Raw genomic sequence first — 20146 nt, forward strand, 5'->3', positions numbered from 1 at the left:
CATCTATTTTCTCCCATATACTTGAAGTTAGGACAGCTTTAATTTGAAATGGAAATTTATGCAAATACTATGTAAATCAGGTCATTCCCAGATTAACTGGGGGAAAAAATCTGGTCGCCTTAGCAGGCACCATCTGTTCCCTCCTCATTCTTTCCATATCTGAACCCCACCCCACCCCCTTTCCCAATCAACTTTGAAAGTTGTTTTCCTGCGGCTGAGAAAAGAGATCTTTCAAGGGAAAGAAACAAATCACCCATCATTTTCCAGGTGGGCCGTTCGAATGTCTGTTTTGTAGTGGGAAGAGACTCAGGTGAGAGGCTGGGAAGAGGTTCAGGGTAAACGCGTGGTTAATGGCTGCCACCTCCCACACATGTGCCACATCCTCTCCCCTCCTGGCCTCTGCTTCCTCTTTGCCTTTGCCTGAGTCTGCTAACGGAACCTGGCAGCCCTCTTCCTCCCTCTGGTGGCAGTTGGAGAAAGGTTTGGGGGTTGTGCAATCCCCCCTCAAAGTTCTTGGGAACTTTTGGTTCCCTGTGTTGGTCCGGGGTGCTCAGTGCCCAGGTGGGAGCCTCTGTCCACCCCTCCAGCTATAGCCCACTCTTGTTTTGGAGCAGTGACAGCTACAGTCCTGCTCTGGGATGGCAAGAGAGCCTAGTATTTCCGTAGCTGACAGAGGCCTCCCCTTCCTCATAAAGTGATCAGTGTGAGGGCAGCAGGGGCTCCTGGCTCCTGCCTTCACTTTCTCCTTTAAGTGGCCGAGCGTGAGGATTCCCAGAATTTCCTTCACTGCTCCGCCCCGAGTGAAGCACAGCCACGGAGCAGAGCCACAGCTGACCCACAGAGAATAAGCAAGTTGAGCAACAAATACTTATGTTGCTGTTAGCCACTGAGATTTTTGAGGTTGTTATTGCAGCAAAACTTAATGAGAGCTGACTAATATACCCTCTATAATCATTAATCTTGCCTCAAAGCTGCCTCACATCTTTAAAATATTCTTTAATGTACTCACGTGATATTTTCTCAATCTTAGGCCCACTGAGAACAAAAGCATCTTCATAAAAATTTGCTTTTTTCTTGATTTGTGCTATGACTATACAAACCACTCTTGCATATAAGGCTTTAAAAATAGATCTCCAGGCAGAGAGAACTGTCAGTGCAAAGGCCCTGTGGCAGGAATGTAAGGAGCCCACTGCTGAGGCTGGATCTGGGTAAGCAGGTGGGACAGCAGTAGGAAGTGAGGTCCGAGAGTGGAGCGGAGCGTGGGCGGTGTGGACCTGACCACGGGCCCCAGGGAAGGTGCAGTTTCAGGACAGAAGCACAAGGTGGCACCATGACACTCTTCACAGTCACCGCTGCCCACACAGGCTGGTGGTGGGGGAGACACATCTTCTCACCCTCCAAAATGGCTCTGCCAGGGAGTCAGAGTCCAGCAGACTTGAAACAAATTATAATAAACCAAGACCTGGAAGAACGCTGGAGATCTCTCGGTCCAGGAGAGTGCCATGCGAGTCCATGATGCCTGTGCATGGACTGTGGGAGTCTGGGGGTCCCTTGAATTGCCATGCACTTTTCAGGGAAAGCCTCCAAAGCTTTCACTGGGGAGTCTATGACCCCTGAAAAGGGTAAAGAACCTCTGACTCCATCCAGTCCGCTCACCAAGGCCGGATTTGATAAGAACTTCCCTAGCAACAGGCAGCCTAGGCCAAATCCACATGATTACCAGGGGCCCTGGAGACTGGGGTCTGTGAGCCCTGTGCTCTCTCAGTGGGGGGGTGGGGACCCAGAAGACGCCCTGAACCGCTGGGCCTGAGGACACTGGGCCCCTTCCAGAAATTAGAGGTTTTGTGAGAGGCCTGCAGACTCACACGTACACTCTCCCCCGCCTTTAGACTGAACAAATAGCATACCTGTTGGTTTTCAAAGATGCCTAGATGCCCCTGTAATAAGTAAAATATAGCTGCATTTAATGTGCTTACTGAATTCACCGTCGCTTTGCTCATTATATAGTTTCTCACCCACGGTGTGTTTTCTATAGGTCTATTATATAATTTGTGCAATACCAGTCTATAAATATTGGACTCTATATAAGTCTAATATAATGGATGAGCCAGGGAGTCTGTCAAATGTTTTGAGCCAAACGGGGACCTTCACACTCAGGTGGTTGGAGCCGAGGTCCGTGATGAGAGGGAAGCGAGGCCGTGAGCGGAGGTCCCATCCCGACGGGGAGGCAGGGCCGCAGGGCAGGGAGCCACGGCCGGGGCAGGGCAGGGCAGCAGAATCGACACGGGACCCTGTGGGCTGCGCTAGTGGAATTGTACAAAGAGACTGAGGATGAGGGAAGATGCAAATTTTTAATTCAGCATCTTCTGGGGGAAAAAAAACCCCCAGAAAGGACTGTAGTTGTTGCTATTGGTATTTTAAAATACCCATTAAATATCACATTTGCAGTGTCACTTCTGTCACCCCGGCCGCTCGGGCAGCCTGACTTCCGCCTCCTTCCGGGAAAGCTGGGCTCAGAGAACCCAGGTGTGGACCTCAGGGGCTTAGGCCTGCAGGTGGGCGGCTCCCCTGGGGCCCTTTAAAACCAAATCGCAGGCAGAGAGGAGAGGCTGAGGTTTAAGGTTCCTTCGGAGGCCTCCTCGCAGCCTCTCTCCAGTTCACTGCCTAAGAATGTCCTCCAGACGTGGGCTCAGCGGCCAGAGCTGTTGAATATTTATCAAGTGCCTCCTGGCAGACGTGGGAGACTGGGAACAGGAAAATCAGGCCTGGGCGGGTGTCTGCGGAGCCGCCTGGGTGCTAGCCAGACGCTGCAAGATTCGAGTTGCCCGGTTTACTCTGCCGCGTCCTGCCCTGCCCGCCCCTCCCCGGGAGGCGTGTGTGGACCTGGCGGCTGCCAGGCCTTTGCTCCTTGCTGCCATTCTCCACTCCGACTTCCCTCGCCAGCGCGGCCCCACTGTGCCCCATTGTCTGCAGTGGCCTGGGCTGACCGGCTCAGCCTGGAGCCCTGCCTTGGGAGGACGCAGACTAACACAGTGTCACAAAGCCCCGCTTTGTGGCCCTGACAGGAGGATTTATCATTAGCTGCGAGATGGTCCCTGGCAGATCCTGGCATGTGGTGAGCAGGCAGCTCTGTGCCAATCACACTATTTCAAGTATCCCCAGTTGGGTGCAGCCTCCTGGGCCCTCAAATCTGTCCGGGATGTGTTGCCTGTACTTCCACAGGGAACCTTGCGGCTTTGGGTTCACAGGCACCTTTCGTGCTGCCCCAGCACAGGGGTAGGGGATAGAGTAGAGCAATAGTTTGTGTCCAATGCCTGTTGCCTGGAGCCAGTGCCAGTTGCCTGGAGCCAGTGCCACAGGGGCTAGTGTCCATGCTGCAGCACACGGTGGTGCTGGTTTAAAGGAAGGCCACCCTAAGGTGGTGTAGGGCCTTTGCACGGTGGTCCTCCTGGCATTTGCTCATTACATAGTTTCTCACCCACAGGGTGTTTTCTATAGGTCTATTATATAATCTGCGCAATACCAGTCTATAAATATTAGACTCTATATAAGTCTAATATAATGGATGAGCCAGGGAGTCTGTCAAATGTTTTGAGCCAAACGGGGACCTTCACACTCAGGTGGTTGGAGCCGCGGTCTGCATGGCAGGTTTGCAGCCTGCCCATTCCTGCCTTGGGGCACAGGTCCCTAAACAGCAGCAGCAGCCTCCTGAGTGGGATATCTGACCAGAAGAAACTGGAAGTGAATATCTCTTTGATCTTGGGGTAGGGAAGAATTTCTTAAACAAGACACACCAAAAAAAAAAAAAAAATCACAAAACATAAGACAAAAGATTCATAATTTTAACTGCCTTAAATTTTAAAGCCTCGTTTCATCAAAGGTACTTTAAAAGAACTCAAACGCTAAGCCACAAACTGGGAAGAGACATGTGTGACACGTAAGTGACAAAGGGTTAGAATCAAGAATAGATCAAGAGTCCTGCATCCGGGTAGGGTGGAGGAAATGGGGAACAAACACTTGAGTAGAAAGATGGGCAAAAATATGACCTGGCATTTGACAGACGAGGAAACACGCAGGGCCGGTAACATAGGAAGGTGCGGGCCTAGCCAGTGTCCAGGAAAATGCAAAACAGGACACAATGAGATACATTTCCTCCAGTCCAGGCACCCTGGAGATTTCTTCTCGGGATGACTCTTAGTGCTCCTGGGCCTCGCCGGGGGAAGCCTGGCCTGCTGGGCTCTGCAGAGCCTTCTGCTGTGCCCTTCCCCGATGTCTTCCCACCCCTCGCCCGCCCTTCCTGTCCCCGTCAATGGCAGACCCTCCGGTCTCAGACGATGCCTAACACGCCCATCCTCAAAGCCTCCCCTTAGCTGTTCTCCCAGGTCTCTGACCAACTGAGCTGTAAGGAGCATATTTTCAAACAGAAAGTTAGTCCACTTCCCCTCCCCAGCCCGAGGTGAGTTCCACAGGGGCCTCAAGGCAGACTATTTCTGATATAGGGTATGCATGGGAGGCAATTAGCGCCTTCTATACCAAGTTTAGGTAAAGGGGGGGCTCTCTCAGCTGGCCACAGAGCACCCCCTTCTCCCTCCTGAGCAGCAGTGTGGGTGTGACAAGGGCCCACCAGGTTGGCAGCGTTCCCAGCGGGCTGAGCCTCCGGCTGCTCACTCAGAAACTCACTTGTGCTTTTCCTTTGGAGTTTCCCTGGTTCAGAAACCTTTCCTGATTAGCCTTCAAGGGCCTAAACAGGCAGCTGAAAATGTACCCTGAAATGCCTGAACCCATGCTTGGGCTGAGAACTAGATACAGCTTAGCATATGACGAGCTTTTGTGTCCCTCCACGTCCGAAGAATAACGAATGCTAAGCAGTGGGGCTTGGGCGCCACTTCCCAACTGGCTGCTCTTAGGAACTGGTGAGACCTCAAGTCAGGACCCAGCGACCCCTCAGTCAGGTCAGGGTCTCCTCTCCTTGCTCCTCCACTCTCAGAGCCTGGTGCACAGCCCCTCTCCCTCCCTGTCCCACCCGGTTTGTGTCCTGAGCCGTGCAGGCGACAAGGCCGCAGTGGTTTCTCACAGGCTCTATGACAGTGGCAGGCGGGGTGGTCTCTGGCCTGCGAAGGCTCCCGGCTCAGCCCTTGTCAACCGAGTATCTGAGGAGGTTTCACTTCTTTCTTTCTCAGTACCCAGCCCCCATTTTTTCTGCCGTTCACTCAACAAACCAAGCTTGTATTATGCACCAGACAGTCCTGTCATCAAGGACACTTGGTGAACAAAATAGCATCCTTGTCCTCGTGGAGGTTATATTCCAACTGGGGAGACAGGAAATAAACAGGATAAAAAGTGAAACCTGCGACACATCGAGAGTGGTGAGCAGTCCTGGGAAGGAATGATTCCGTTTGTGGCGCCACAGCTGCTGCCCTGAGCATTTCGCTGCCCCCACGATAACGAACACGGGGGAGCTCCCACCCCAGGCCATGCCGTGCATTGCGGTGCATTCAGTGACTCCCACAAATCACATAATACCCACGTGGCAGGTGCTATTCTTACCCCACTTACAGATGAGGACACAGGTGCACAGGGAGACTCAGTGACTTCCCAAGATCACCAGCTGCTAAGGAAAAGAGTCTGGATTTGAATCTAAAACTGTGGGACTCCACGTCTTTGCTCTTAGTCACTGTGCAATACGCCTCCCAGCCTCTGCCCTGACCTCGGCAACCTCTGTACCACGTAAGTCTCTGGACGGGGCGTGGCCTCTGAACAGACAAGTGGTGAAAGTTCTCTGGTGGGTCTGAAGTGATCACTGTCCCTCTTCTGTGCAGAAGGCCTTGGCCTTGCCTGCCCTGCACACCCCTGTCTAATCTGGTCCTGGCATCGGCTGCAAGGCCCCTGCTGGCTGTTCCAGCCCCTGCTGGGTGCATGGTTCCCAGGGGTGCAGGGCCACCCCGCCCAGGCTCAGGCACTGGCCTACACCAGCCTGAGACAGAGCACTGGGTCAGAGGTGCCTCTGTGGCTTCACTGCCCAGGACCTCAACAAAGCAGGGCCTAAGGTGAGCCCCTGAGTGGGTTAAGACAGCTGGAATGTGCCTGGGGCAAGACTAAAGGTGGTCTCAGAGTCCAGAGGAGCCACCCACACCCTTGCAACTGCTGTGTACCCTTTTCCCAAAGTAGGGTCTATAACACAGGTAGGGAAGGTATCCTCCAAGTCCCTTTCTGCTCAAGGAAACAAGAAGCTAAACCCAGGAAAGAAACAGACAACGTGTGTGCGTGTGTGCAAAATGCCTTACTAAAGCTCAATATGGGAGGCCAAACAATGACACTTGTTCCTTCCTGGCTTGTGGGAAAAACACAAAGCCAACTCTGGGGGAACGAGTTCCTGTCCTTCCAATAATAAGCTGTGTGACCTTGGCCCAGCCTTTCTGGGACATAGTACCGTTGTCTGTAAAATGGGGCTAAGAACTCCTTTCCTGCCTGCCTCCTGGATTTGTGGTGAGGACCACAGGAATTAGCGTACCTGAGTGTGCTCTGTAAACCAAGAAGTGCCCTCGTGACATGCACGTCCCTCAGCCTGCAGGGACTGAAACTTGAGCATGCCACCAAAAGGAATCACACTGGGGCTTGTTTAGGTTTAGGGCAAGAGGGGGTTAAAACTGCTGATCACCAGAACAGGCCACGGGTATTAAAAAACCCTTCACTGCGTTCCAGAGACCGTACTCTGTACGGTTAATGAGTTGCATGAAGGGTTTCTGTGGGGGCCTGCGCCACCCCTTCCTGCACTCCCGCGGACGGTGAGACACTGGGAGCCAGGAGGAGCCAGACCAGCGTCAGAGGGCAGGGATCTTAGGGATCTGGGCTGCAAGGCCGGGGCCACGCCGTGTTTGAACACAGCCCTGCTGCACATGTCACCTGCCTCGGTGGGTCGGGGCAGCAGCTGCAGCATAAGGCCTCTCCCCAGGCTAAGCGTGGAGCCCAGCAGATGCGCCATCCGCTCTCCGCAGTGACAGATGCGACCCGAAAACCAGCGAGGTCCCTGCCCTGACAGGCTCCACTGGCTTCTCACCCTGTCTCTAGAGGGAGTGAGCAAGCATTCCAGTTGCTTGGAAAGAGGGAATTCTCATTTATTGGGCCCCCTCCTGCTTGCCAGCTGCTACTTTGTTTAGTCCTCCTGTCAGCTCTGTGACGCGTCAGCCACATGTTATGGCGGCAGGCAGCAGGGCTCGCGTCGAAACCCCAAACCATGGGCTCTGACAGCGCTCGCCGCTAAGCCGTAAATACTTCCTGAGGACCTGTCCTGTCCCAGCGCTGCTGGGGCGAGGAAAGGCTCAGGGGGCAAGGGCCCGGCGTCGGGGCTGGGGGCCAGGCAGCTGGTGTCCTCCACCCTCCACCCCGCTCTGAGTCCAGGCGCGAGTCTGCAGTGAGCTGTCAGGACTGCCACGGCCAGGCAGCAGCCCAGGATGGGAGGGACAGCTGTCAGACAGGGCTGGAAGACTGCCCAGTGAGTCGTCCCAGCCCACTGCCCCATCGTGAGAAGATCCTCCTGGTCCTGGGGGCCAAGAGTCAACGATTCACGTTCACGGCACTCGAGGAAGCCAGGAGCTAGTTGCTCAGCCAGGACTTAAACTCCCAATCCAGTGCTCTTTCTGCTCCCACCGCGCCCCAGCTGAGCCGTGAAAGGGTAGGGCGGGGTGGCTCTGGCCAAGTAAGGCCCAGGGGCCAGAGGCCGGGGGCTCCACCTCCTCTTCTGGTATTTGCGCTGACCTGCCCTTGCCAAGCCCACTGCTCCGGGTGAGCAGCTGTTTCCATTTCCCTGCAGCCTCCGTTCTGGGAACCAGGCCAGCTTTCGTGGCCTTTTCCCTCCTTTTCCTTTTTTGTAAGAGAGAAACTTGCTCAAGGCTGCCAGAAGCCAGCAGCTTGCCCCGGCCCCCTGTTTGGCTGGACTGGAGGGGGAGGATTCTTGGGCCTGGGTTTGTCCACGTTGTGCCTTCCCCTCCTCCTGTGGCCGCTGGTCACCCTCCCGGCCAACTCTCCTCATGGGCTCCCTATGCCCTGCACCCTTTGTCCCTTACAGCTTGTTGTCAGTCCAGCACCTTCAGGGGATGGGGGGGCCTCCTGGGGGGGCTCTGAACCCCCTAAGACGGGAGTGGTCTGACAGAGACTTACAGACACCTTGGCCTTGTCTCAGGGCTGAGTCTGAAGCCAGGGAAAGGCAGTCTTCATGCCCCTTTGTCCCCAGGCCCCTTCCCTGTTTTTCTTTGAAGTCTGGTGCCAGGATGAGCAGGTTGCTTTCCGCAATACTGCGCGGTGTGCGCGTCCCTCCTCCGCAGAGCTGCTCCCAGCCCCCGCGTCCATGCTGGCTGCCAATTGTTCCACACCAAACATTTGTTTACAAGCCTCTTGTTTCTTAAGTGATTTTCTATGACTGTTTCCCTGGGGGCATTTATCTAAATAAACTCTTTTTCTAGGCAAACTGGAGGGGAGATTGATTCACTATCCTCAGAAATTAGGAAGCATGAAATTATACCGGCTGTGCTACCAAGGGACAATGAGCAGAGGCTTGGAGTGCGGCTGCCCGCGCAGGCTGGGGGAGGAGGGGTAGGGGACTGTGCGACTGTCACTTGGAGACCCTCCCGCAGCCTCAGCGGTGCCCGGCCCAGCCAGGGCTGTGCTCCTCAGCCAGGGGTCACAGGGCAGCTGCTTTGACAAAGCTGCCCCAGTCCCCAGGGCCCTGTCCTCTGCCCAGGGCTCCTCCTGAGAATCAAGTCCTGTGAAAGGAATACCAGGGCAGCCAGCTTTGGGCGCTTCCACGCCTCATGTAGTTCCCCTTTGGTTTCCAGACTTCTGGAAGTCACCATTGCACACTGATGTCACCTTAAGCTTTTTCACATTAGGCCACATGTGATTCCGGGTTGACGTTGTTTTAGCTCCAAGACCTATGATTATTTTCCATATCATGAAGTTATAAAAGGACAGTGGAATTCCACAGAGCAATTTGAGACAACGCTTTTTATGAATGTTTTGGACCGTAGAGACAGTGTGAGCCGGGCTGGGAGGTCCGGTGAGGAGCAGTGTGCTGCAGGAGAGAGAGCCACACACGTCTCAGGTCAAATCCTGGCTCTGCTGTGTGGCTCTGGGCAAGTTAATCAACCTTTCTGCGCTTCTGTTTTCCCCTCTGCCAAAGGGGAATAATGAATCCTTTCTCGCTGTGTTGTTGTAAAGATTAAATAAGGAAATGGATGTGAACTACCTCACATAGGACCTGGCGCATGGCAAGTTCTTAATCAATGAGAATTCTCTTTCTCTTCTAAACCCTAGGATACCTGAGAAGGAATCTAGCATTAGGAATCTCTGAACATTTACTAGTAGAGCTGTCTAGGAGAACAGAAGTATTTGGGAAAGAAGTTAGACAGGAAATAGGTGAGGATGTCACGTGGCCATCAGCAATCAGGGATGTGGACAGTTCTGTAGCCGAAGTCAGGAGATTACCTCTTTTGTTTGAATCCTGGTGAAGGATGCTTTACGGTGTAAGTATGATTACGGAGAAATAAAATAGTTTTCATTTGTGATATAGGAAAACCATCTTCTTTACTTAGGGCCACATGCTGGGGTAGCTCAATGCCATTCTCCAAGTTTACGGGACCCATCCTACATCGAGTTCCATCTCTTTCCGCAGCCCTGGTCCTTGGCAAGAATGTCAAAGTCTTTATAAGTGCATGAGAACAATTGCTCAGAATCACTTGTGTGCTTTCCCCAAATCCTCCTGATCTCCAATAACACAGAAACAATTGAAGTAACGTGTTGTTACCCTGGGTCACTAGGAAGTGAGTTCCTGTCCGGCGCTCCTTTGACCTGCCAAGCCTCAAGGCCACCTCAGGCAGAGACGAGCAGCAAGTTCAAGGTTCAAGACCTCATCAAGAGGCTTTCTTTTAATAACGTCCATCCGACACACAAAACACAGGCTTCCCTGGAATTGCCAAAAGAGAGTAGGGACAAAAAGACTCGTACAAGAAAGTTTATGGCAGTTTTATTCCAAACAACCCAAATACCCATGAATAGGCGAATGGTATGCAAATTATGGTACATTTATACAATGGAATATTACCCAGCTATAAAAAAAGAGCAAATTTCTGGAATACACAATATGAGCCTCACAATCATTATATTGAGAGAAAGAAGACACGTATCAAAAAGTGCATACTGTATGATTTTATTTACATGAAGTTCAAGAATTAGCAAAAACAATCCTAGAGGACTGAAGACAGAATAGTGGTCACCTTGGGGGAGGATGGTCACCTCGGACTTGGAAGGGGCTCAGAGAGCTTTCTGTGGACAGGGGAGTGTTCTGTATCTTGATTTGGGTGGTGGTTACATGGGTGTGTGCATAAACATTCGCAGTGACGTACACTCAAGAATTGTGCATTCTACTGCATCTAAATTAAAAATGTAAGATTATTGAAAAAGAGAAATTGGAGAAGTATGGAAAGGTCAGGTTAAATGGAGGCTGTCTCACTTGGTGCTGGCCTCAGACGAGACTACCAGAAAGCCCTGTAACCTGCGTCTCCTTCGAGGTCTGTGAATCCCAGGATGGAGACACTCACTTGGTGATGCATAGCCTGACCCAGGCACCAACAGCAAACCACTTGCCATTGGGTCTATGTCAAGAAATGCTCACGGGATAATGGCCTTTCCCACAGTTCTGCAGCTAACATTTGGCAAAATTGTGCTCTGATTGAACATCCTACTTCCATGTATATCCCCTTTCCCCTGAACTCCCTGAACTGTCCCCCAGTCGCCCAAATAGCTGTGATCCCTACTCACCAGCACCCCACATCAATTAACAATTAATCACCATGCCCTGCCATCTACGTCCTTAATAGCTTCAACACTTCTTTCCAGACTAATGTCCTGTTTCCAGACTAGCACACAAACCTCCCACGTGCTCTCCCAGACTCCTGGGCTCTCGCCCTCCTTCAGTGACCTTCCCACACAGCTGAAGGTATCACTGCCTTAAGACACAAGTCATAAAATGCTTTAAAGGATTTCCATAACTTCCAGGATCTACCCAAGCCCCTAACATGGCTTATGTGTCCCAACCCATGATGGCCTGTCCTGACAGCCTCTTCTCTTTTGCTGAGCACTGTCCTAAGTGATGGAGTTACTGCAGTGAACACAGTTCCTTCTGCGATGCAATTTGCCATCTTGGGGGCAAACACAGACAGCAAACAAATACACAAGATGTCATGCGGTGTAAGTCTTACCTGACTTGAAAGCTAATAAGTGGGTGTGCCACAATCTTGTGGACATTGGTAGAAGGCATGAGACTCCTGGGCCAGAGGGGGACAGTTGATTACTTCCAGAAATAGTAGTAGCCAGAGTATGAGCATCTTTGCACTGGTTTTCTGACCCCAGTGACCCAACACCTATTCAGTAAGATAGATGGGATCTAAATAAGACAGCAAACTGTTGTGGAAAGAATTGAGACCATAGAATTAAGATGAGGAGAGTTGAGAAAAAGGTACTTGGAAATGACTGTGTCATTAACGGAGCCTTGGTATAATGGCAGAGGCTTTAGTATTAGGGGACGGAAGCCTCCTGTGGTATAGTTTTTGGTGGGGGAAGGGATGTGAAGTTCCCTGTAGATGAGCCCAGCCCAGCTGCCTGATGAGGGAGGATTTCTTTCTGAGACTGCCTCAGCAATAAATGGGAGGGAGGGGGCAGCGCCGGGGCGCTGGGGTGCTGGGGAATGGGCTCTGGGTGCGGCTGGCTGCGGTGCTCACCGTCCCAGAACAAAGTGTGTGAGGGAGCAAATCTGGAGCATTGTGGCTCCAGCCAGAATCCAGTCTGGCTCCTCCGTGAGCACATGCCCTGAGTTCCGCCTGGCCTGCTCACCACGCCCAGGTGGCGGGATTTCAGACCTAACGCTGCCAGCCCACGAAGCCCTGCTTACAGAACAGTTTATGGAACCCCGGCGCCAGCAATGGCTGCCTTTGGGTCCTGGAGCCAGAGTGAGCCTGACACGTCCCAGCCCCAGCACGCACAGGCCGCACTGCCCTAGGGCTGGGCACTGTCTCTCGGGAACTTCGGGCTCCGGAAAGATGTGGGTAAAGGGAGCCACAGACACGTAGAGCCAGCAGGGGCTTAGAGTCACCCCCTCCAACTCCTTGATCCAGCAGGTGACGAAATGGAGGCCTGGGGCAGGTGGGGGCCCAGCCTGGGGTGTAACTGCTCAGGTGCCCCTCCCCTCCCGGTCCAGTGCTCTGCCACCCCAGCCCTCAAATGCAAGCCACCCATGGACTGGTTTCCTCCTAGCCAGACCATGCGCTCCTGGGAGGGGACCGCACCTTTCCCACGTGGCGCACAGCGGAGCTCGGGGAGTGAGCGCAGAGCGAGGGCCTACACGCGTGGTGCTGGGAGCCGGGGCAGGAGTGGCACTCACTGCTTCTTAAACACAAACAACTGGGCTTCGCTGTACCCCACTTCAGAGAAAAAAAAAGATTTGCCTTACTATAAAAAGTAATGTTTGACTTGAACTTATAAGTTAAAGAACTATTTTTGCATGGAGTCGAGGAGATTGTACCATGTTGATTCTGTGGCTCCTTTTATCCTTCTCACCCCACCTTCCCACTACACAGTCCCGCCCTCCCAGATGCCTGTGCCCAGCTCGGGAAGTGAGATTTGGGGAAGGTGGACTGAGCAGGTGACTTATTCACTCTGTCCCCTCTGTCCTTCTCCCACTCCCTGTACCTGTCTCTCTCTCCCTGACAGCTCGGCCTGCCCGTTCTGCCTTGCAGAGTGGGGAAGGAGGCAGGTGGCAGGTGCCGGGAGGGAGGCAATCTCAGCATGTGTCCAGCTTCTTTGGGCACGTGCCTTGTGCAGCTGCGGAAGGAGTGAGGACCCCTTGCTTTTCCACCCTGAAGAAACCACTTTCCTGGGGGAAGTAGGGAATGCAAGGGAGAAGGGGTCAGAGAAGGTAGAGGTCAGGCCACTTGCCATGCTGCCAATACGGTCCCTTTCGATGCCTTAACTCTCTACCCTGAGCCCTGACACTTGTAGCACTAGTGTGGTGAGTTCTACAGGAAACAGGAAACACGGTTTAACGGACATCCCTTTAAGAATAAACACAGCCTGCCTCTAGCTGATATATGCAAGAATGAAGTTTTGCATAAGGAACAAACACCAGACTCCCCTGAAGTGCTCTTGCCCCAGAGACTCCCGGGCGGTCTGCAGCCACAGGTAACTTGAGGCACGTATATATTCTTCTGACCTCTCAGGAAATGACCCTTGTGGGCATTAAAAATCAAGAGTACATTAAGTCCCCTTCCTGAGCCTCTTAGGCAACGTGAAAATATCCAATATCAGGAAGGGATGCTGGTTTGGAGTTTCACCTCACCAAAGGTTGGCCCTGCTGTGCTCACCCAAGTTGCAGGCTCCGGAAGGTTCTGTCTGAAAGAGGCAAGGATCCACGTTGAGCAGCTCCGGGCCTGTGGAAGGCGTGGCGCTCATGTTTAAGCACAAAGGTAAATGGAACATAGCAGTGGGTTACAGGGATCGTTTATCTTCCTGTTGATGACAGACATGAGCTTTGGCCCAGCGCCCAAACTTCTTATCCTTGAAAAACACATTTTCAGAAAGCTTAATCAGCCAACCCAGATTAAGCTGCCAGACCTAACTATTTTAAATCTTCCTCCTACTCCTCTGGAAAAAAATATATAAGATAAAGATTTTCATCCCTGAACGACAATGAGAGGAAAGCCTGGGACCCTATTCTTAGGGGCTCTGCTGCCCTCCAGAAAGCCGGCTCAAGAGCACCAGTGTCTGCATTTCAGAAGAATTCTAACAGGATTCCTTCACGGGGCAGGTTCCTGAGGACATTTAAGATTTATTTACAGATCTTTAACTTACTTGTCAGAGGAGCTGAAGGGCAGAGAAATTTTGAGCTGACATTTTGGGAGTGCCACCCTCAAAGGGTGATCAACCAGGAAAAAGGGGCCTTTGAAATGATAATGTGAAGTAATGGGGACAAGTATTTGTTTCACAGGCACCATTTTAGAAATACATCTATAGTACGGTAAAGTCCAGGTTTACATTCCACCTGCTCTTCCCTGACTATATAATTAATATGTCAGTGACTGACAATCTTTAGCTGTCACCATAAAATTTTTCTAGAAATCATCACATAAATTGGATCATTGCAAAACAGGATCTTGCAAAACGGATTATGCTTTTTTATCACAAGAACAAAGTTATAAATTTGGAGTTACTTTCCTGATTAGGGACTTGATATCAAACACATGGAGTATGATTTGATGATTTCTGTCAGAAATGCAATAATAAAACAACTCTAAACTCTGCCGTCATAGTAAACCCATGCTCCAAGTACCAGGATGTGGGTGTGAGCGCGCTGCTGGCCTCCCGCTGGTTTCCTGTTGCTACTGGCCCTGTGGACTCTTGCTTGACTCTTGACTGTGACAACTATTTTGTGATTACACTAGCCCTGAGGTAGGGAAGGCATATCTTGGTCCCGAGCTCAACAGATGAGGAAATTGAAGTTCATGAGTTCACAGCTCGTTGGAAGCACAGCAGAGGCTTAGGGGATGGGTTTTCTTCCAATTCGTAAATCCTGTCACTTTCCACAGTACCATAGTGCCCACCTCTGAAGCCCCCGGCCCAGGAGATGATGGGCATTGTCTATTTGCTTGTCTGGCCTCTAAGTGGACGCCGCTTTAAATGAGCACACATTCTTGCCTCCCAAACTACTTTTTTTGGCTGCAATTTCTAAATCAAAAGGCCTATGTTGCTATGTGGAAACTGCAGGCTGTATAAAGTTATAACAAATATTTTAATAACAAATCACACAGAAGAAAAGTGTAAAACACATTACAATATAAACATGACCCAAAACAAATGCTGGAACTTAGAATAAACATTTACTTTGCAATACTCTCATTTGTTTTTTCCTTAGAATTTAAACGAGACTTTTGCAACCAGATTAATATATATATATATGAAAAACTGTCCCTAAGAAGCCTTAGCTGACACCTCTTTTGTGCTTTCCTAAAATGTTCAGCCAAGGTTTTCAAAATCTTCCCCTTGACCTCAGAACTGCTGGAAGTGTACAGTGCTCAACTGACAGTTTGTTGACAAGAACCGCAATACTTCACACTTCACTGGAAAGCCAAAAAAGCATGCTCCAGGTCATTCACTGAGACTTTAGGAGGAGTTGCTTGCTGCATTTGGGTAGTGCAATTAAGGAAAATTTCTTTTCAATTCTCACAATTTTGTTGGGAGAATTTCAAGTATACAGAATGCAATTAATAAAATTTTTGATTCATGGCACGCTGTCATCACTGGCCCGTGCATGGCCTTATTTTACATTACTATTGTGTAACAGTAAACACCTGGTGAAGCCAATGCTCAGTGAAGAACTAGAATATCACCACTGTTTTGCCTTGACCTAAGCAAAAGGTGAGGGCCCCAGCTCTGTTCCCGCTCTCTGTCTCTCTCACATAGGTTACTCTTCTCCTAAATCTGGTGTTTGTCATTCCTTTGCTTTTTAAAAATAAATTTTACCAAATATGCTTGAATACCTAAATCATATACAGTTGATCCTTGAACATGAGTTTGAACTTCAGAGGTCCACTTACACTCGGATTTTTTTCAACCAAACTCAATAGTCATAGGATGCAAAACCCGAGGGCCAAGCTTTTGGATACACGGGTTCTGCAGGGCCCACCAGGGGACTTGAGTATGTACAGATTTTGGTATATGCAGTGGGCAGGGGAGTCCTGGAACCAATTCCCTATGAATACTCAAGGACCACTGTATAGTTGGGTTTTCTCAGTTAATAAAAACAGTATCTCGCTGCTACAAGACTACATAAGTGTCTTTTGTAGCCTATTCTTCCCTCCCTCCCCCCAAGTTGTTTCTGAGACGTTCATGTGGTTGGTGAAGCTGTAGTTCATTAATTTTCACCTCTGTATTACAGACTATTGTATGACTCCACTAAAATTTATTTGTATTTTCTCCTGCCAGTAGATAGCTGAGTTGTTTCTGTTTCTTCTTCTAACACATTCTGCTAAGAACATTCTTCTGCTTGATGTTACACAGGTGCTGTTTCTCTTGAATATGTACCTAGAAGTGGAGTTACTGCGTTTTAAGGCACGAAAAACTTTACAAGGTAGTGACAAATTAGTTTCCAAAGTGGTTATGTTAATTTACACTTTTACCAGCAATGTGACCACAGATTCATATTCCCTTCAAATTCAATAGTGTCAGACTTAATTTTTACCAATAGGTGTAAACTGGTATCGCTGTGTGGTTTGATTTACGTTTCCCTGGTAATGAGGTTGAACAGGGCTTCATGTGTATCAGCTGCCTGTATTTCCTCTTCTCAAGCGCCTGTTTGAACCTTTTGCACAATTTTCTGTTAGGTTGTGTTCTTTTTCTTATTCATTTGTAGGAATCCTTATGTATTCTTCGTGTTAATCCTTTGTGCTGTAATAACTTCTTCCAATTGTAATTTTTCTTCTGTTTTCTTTAAAGTGTCTTTTGATGACATGTTTTGATGACTAAGAGACGTGAATTATTGTCTCTTATGGTTAGCATATTTTTTGGTCTTGTTTGGGAATTCCTTCTTTATTCTTAGATCAGAAAGATATTCACTTGTATTTTCCTCTAAAAGTTCAAGTTTGCTTTTTTAACATTTAAGCTCTTAATCCTAGGTTTGATTTTTGTATATGGTGTGAAGTAAGATCTGATTTCTGAAAAATTGGGTATCCAATCCATTTATGATTCAGTCTTTCCTTTCCCTGGTTCCTTCCTTCTAGCCTGTCTTAAAATTTCAAACATGTATGGGTCTGACTCTTGGCCCTCTATTCTATTTATTGGCCAGTTTGTTTATTCCTATACCAATACCACACTATCTTAATTACTATAACTTCATAAAAAAATCATTATATTTGCTAGGATAATCCTTCCCTCTCTATTTTTCTTCCTCAGAAATATCTTGGCTATCCTTCACATTTTGCTCTTCCATATATATTAGAATCAACTTCTCATGTTCTATGAAAAACTTTTGAGGATATTGACTATAATTGATTATATCTGTAGATGATCAATTTTGAGAAAATTCATGTATTTATGACAGACTCCTCTTCATAAAGGTAGGATATTTCTCCATTTAGATGTTCTCTAATGTTTTTTGCCAAAATGTTATTATTTTTATGTATAGATTTTGCACATCTTCTTAGTTTTTTTTTTTTTTTTTTTTTTTTTAAATTTGAGACAGAGTCTTGCTCTGCTGCCTGGGCTAGAGTGCCTTGGCCTCAGCCTAGCTCACAGCAACCTCAAACTCATGAGCTCAAGTGATCCTCCTGCCTCAGCTTCCCGACTTGCTGGGATTACAGGTGAGTGTCACCACGCCTGGCTAATTTTTTCTGTTTTTAGTAGAGACGGGGTCTCGCTCTTGCTCAGACTAGTCTCAAACTCCTGACCTCAAGCAATCCTCCAGCCTTGGCCTCCCAGAGTGCTAGGATTACAGGCATGAGTCACCGAGCCTGGCCAAATTATGTTTTTTAAATTATGTCTGGCATATAGAAATGAAATTTAATTTTTATACTGATCTTATCAAAATGTCCTACTATATCTAAGAATTTGTTTTTAGATTCTTTGGGGATTTCTGTGTAGACAATCATATCATCTGCAAATAATGACAGTTTTATTTATTTCCTTCTTCTTAATTCTTATGTGTTTAATTTCTTTCTCTTGACTTACTGTGCTGCACAGGATCTATACAAAATGCTGACTTGAAAAAATGAAGGTGGGCATCTTTACTTTGGCCCTGATTTTCAAAGGAAAACTATTTTTCTACCTAGTATGATTTTTATTGTAGGGTTTACTTAAGACTGGAACTTAATGAGACTTTCTGAAGTCCCACTCAACATTGTTTTCATTCCATTGACCAAACTTAGCCACAAAGCTAAAAGGAAGGCTGGGAAATACAGTCTGTTAGCTGGGTGGTCGGAGGCAAATGGGGTTTTGTTAATTTGACATACAAGAATGGATATTTGCTCTGTAATAAGTACACAGAATCTACCATATCATTTGGACTCACCATGAAATTACAAAAACCAACAATAACATTACAAAAAAGCTTCCAGGGAACTTCCTTAACCTGCGGGTCAACCCTACCTACTTCTGGATCTCAGAGCTCCATCTGGGTCAAACCCAAGACTCCCTACCGTGTTTCCCCGAAAATAACACAGGGTCTTATATTTATTTTTCCTCAAGAAGACCCCCTAGGGCTTATTTTCAGCGGATGTGTTACTTTCCCCTCAAAGCCTCAGCTTGCAGCACGCACAAGATGGCCGGGACCTGACAGGGGGAGCCGACCTTGTTGGTGGGGCTGCCCGCACCTTTGTGGTCACCTGTGGGATCGTAGCTGTCACGATGGGGCGGATGAGAAGGGCTGATCATCTTTACTGCTGTGTGACAAAATGCTTGGGTTGTGCAGATCCACTGCGTAGCCACCCCCATCACTAGGTCTTATTTTCCGGGTAGGGCTTCTATTGTGCAAATGCTTAGAAATTCTGCTAGGGCTTATTTTATTGTAGGTCTTATTTTGGGGAAAACTTGGTACTTGTCAGGGAGGAAAGAGTAGAAATCACATCATCAATCATTTAAGTTAGGTACCCAAAGTGGAATTACCAGGACCAAGGGTATGAAAACTTTCATGGCAGAATGAAAATTTTCGGTTTTAACCAGGTTCATTGCCAGTGCTGTTTGTTACCCCACCAGCTCTACTTCCTTGTGCTTTGCAGGCGTTGCCCCAGCCTAGGAAGCCAAGACATGTTTCCAGACAAGTGTAGAGGGAATCAAATGAGTGAATGCCCAGGTACCGCATTTTCAAAATACACATTTGCGGTCCTCATCCCTTGCTTCTTTCTCCCATGCTCATCACAGTCTGGCCACACCCGCCTCCTTGCTGTTCCTCCCTGTGGTTTAAAGTGTGGTAATTTAGTTAAGTTACCCAGAATTCCTCTCTCGCTCTTGGCAATGGCTTCCAGGGAACGTGGTGTGAGATTTGGAAGGCGGCAGTGGAGCAGCAGCCAGTATGCTGTGAAGGTCGGTGCAGGGTGCCAGGCGCGGCTGCAGCTCATGTGTGTTGTCGCTGATCTGCTGGCTTCCTCTGTTGGTGTGGGGCAGCCGCCAGGCTCGCAGCTCCTCCAGCTGCTGCCAGATCTCCCTCATCTTCTCTGAGTCCTGAGCCATGGACATGCAGCTCTGCAGGGACGGGCACCGGCTGCTTCTGCAGTTCACCTGTGCTTCAAGGTGGGAAACAGGGTGGGTTCCAGTTTGTCCTTTTGAGTCCCCGTTTGTTCTCCCATGTTCCAACTTGCCTTCATAGATTCCAGTTTGTCTTTCAGCTTTACTTCCTGACTCCTGGCCTTGCTAGTCTACTGTGACTTCAGATCCATCACTGAATGCAGAGAAGACCTCCTTCCATGGCTTCTTCACCAGCTCCCGTGATTGCCTGAGGCCTAATCCTTTCAATAAATTCCTGCTTTCATACCACTCCCAGTGGTTCTGCTTTCCTGGCTGAACTCTGATACTTACACATGAGACATATTCCCACCTTTGCACTTCTGCTGTGGCTAGACCTCTGCCCTGACGCTCTGCTTTTAGATAAGCTCAAAAATAACACCCTCACGCTTCTGACAAGGATACCTTGTACCTTTTCAAAGGTAGTTACAACTTCCATGTCTCTTCCTCTAACCCCCTTCACACTCTTGCACCTGTTTTCTCTGTTGTGTTCCTGTCACAAAACATTATGTAATTTTTTGGTAACACACTTGTTTTAATTTACTGAGATTATGTTTAGTTTTGTTTATCTCTCCTTGTAGAATTGTAAGCACCATGAATTGCTTTGTGTGTTTTGCTCACTGATATATCACTGGCACACAGTACAGCTCTTAAACAACATGGGTTTGAACTGTGCAGGTCCACTTTCAATATATTTATATCGGGAAAATTCTGGAGATTTTCAACAATTTGAAAAAAACTTGCAAATGAACCTCACAGCCTCAAAATATCAAAAAAAATTAAGAAAAAGGTATGTCATGTATGAATAAAATGTATGTAAATACTAGTCTAT

General features: G+C 48.8%; 1 long non-coding RNA gene across 1 annotated transcript; it reads left to right on the plus strand.

Annotated features, from left to right (window-relative positions):
• Positions 1-54: 54 nt before the first annotated feature.
• On the plus strand, positions 55-19565 carry LOC105861128 (uncharacterized). The gene is made up of 3 exons (XR_012921017.1): positions 55-267; positions 19059-19323; positions 19419-19565. It is a non-coding gene; the product is annotated as an uncharacterized LOC105861128 (long non-coding RNA).
• The last annotated feature ends 581 nt before the right edge of the window (positions 19566-20146 follow it).

The sequence above is a fragment of the Microcebus murinus genome, chromosome 9, assembly GCF_040939455.1.
Source record: "Microcebus murinus isolate Inina chromosome 9, M.murinus_Inina_mat1.0, whole genome shotgun sequence".
Taxonomy (NCBI): domain Eukaryota; kingdom Metazoa; phylum Chordata; class Mammalia; order Primates; family Cheirogaleidae; genus Microcebus; species Microcebus murinus.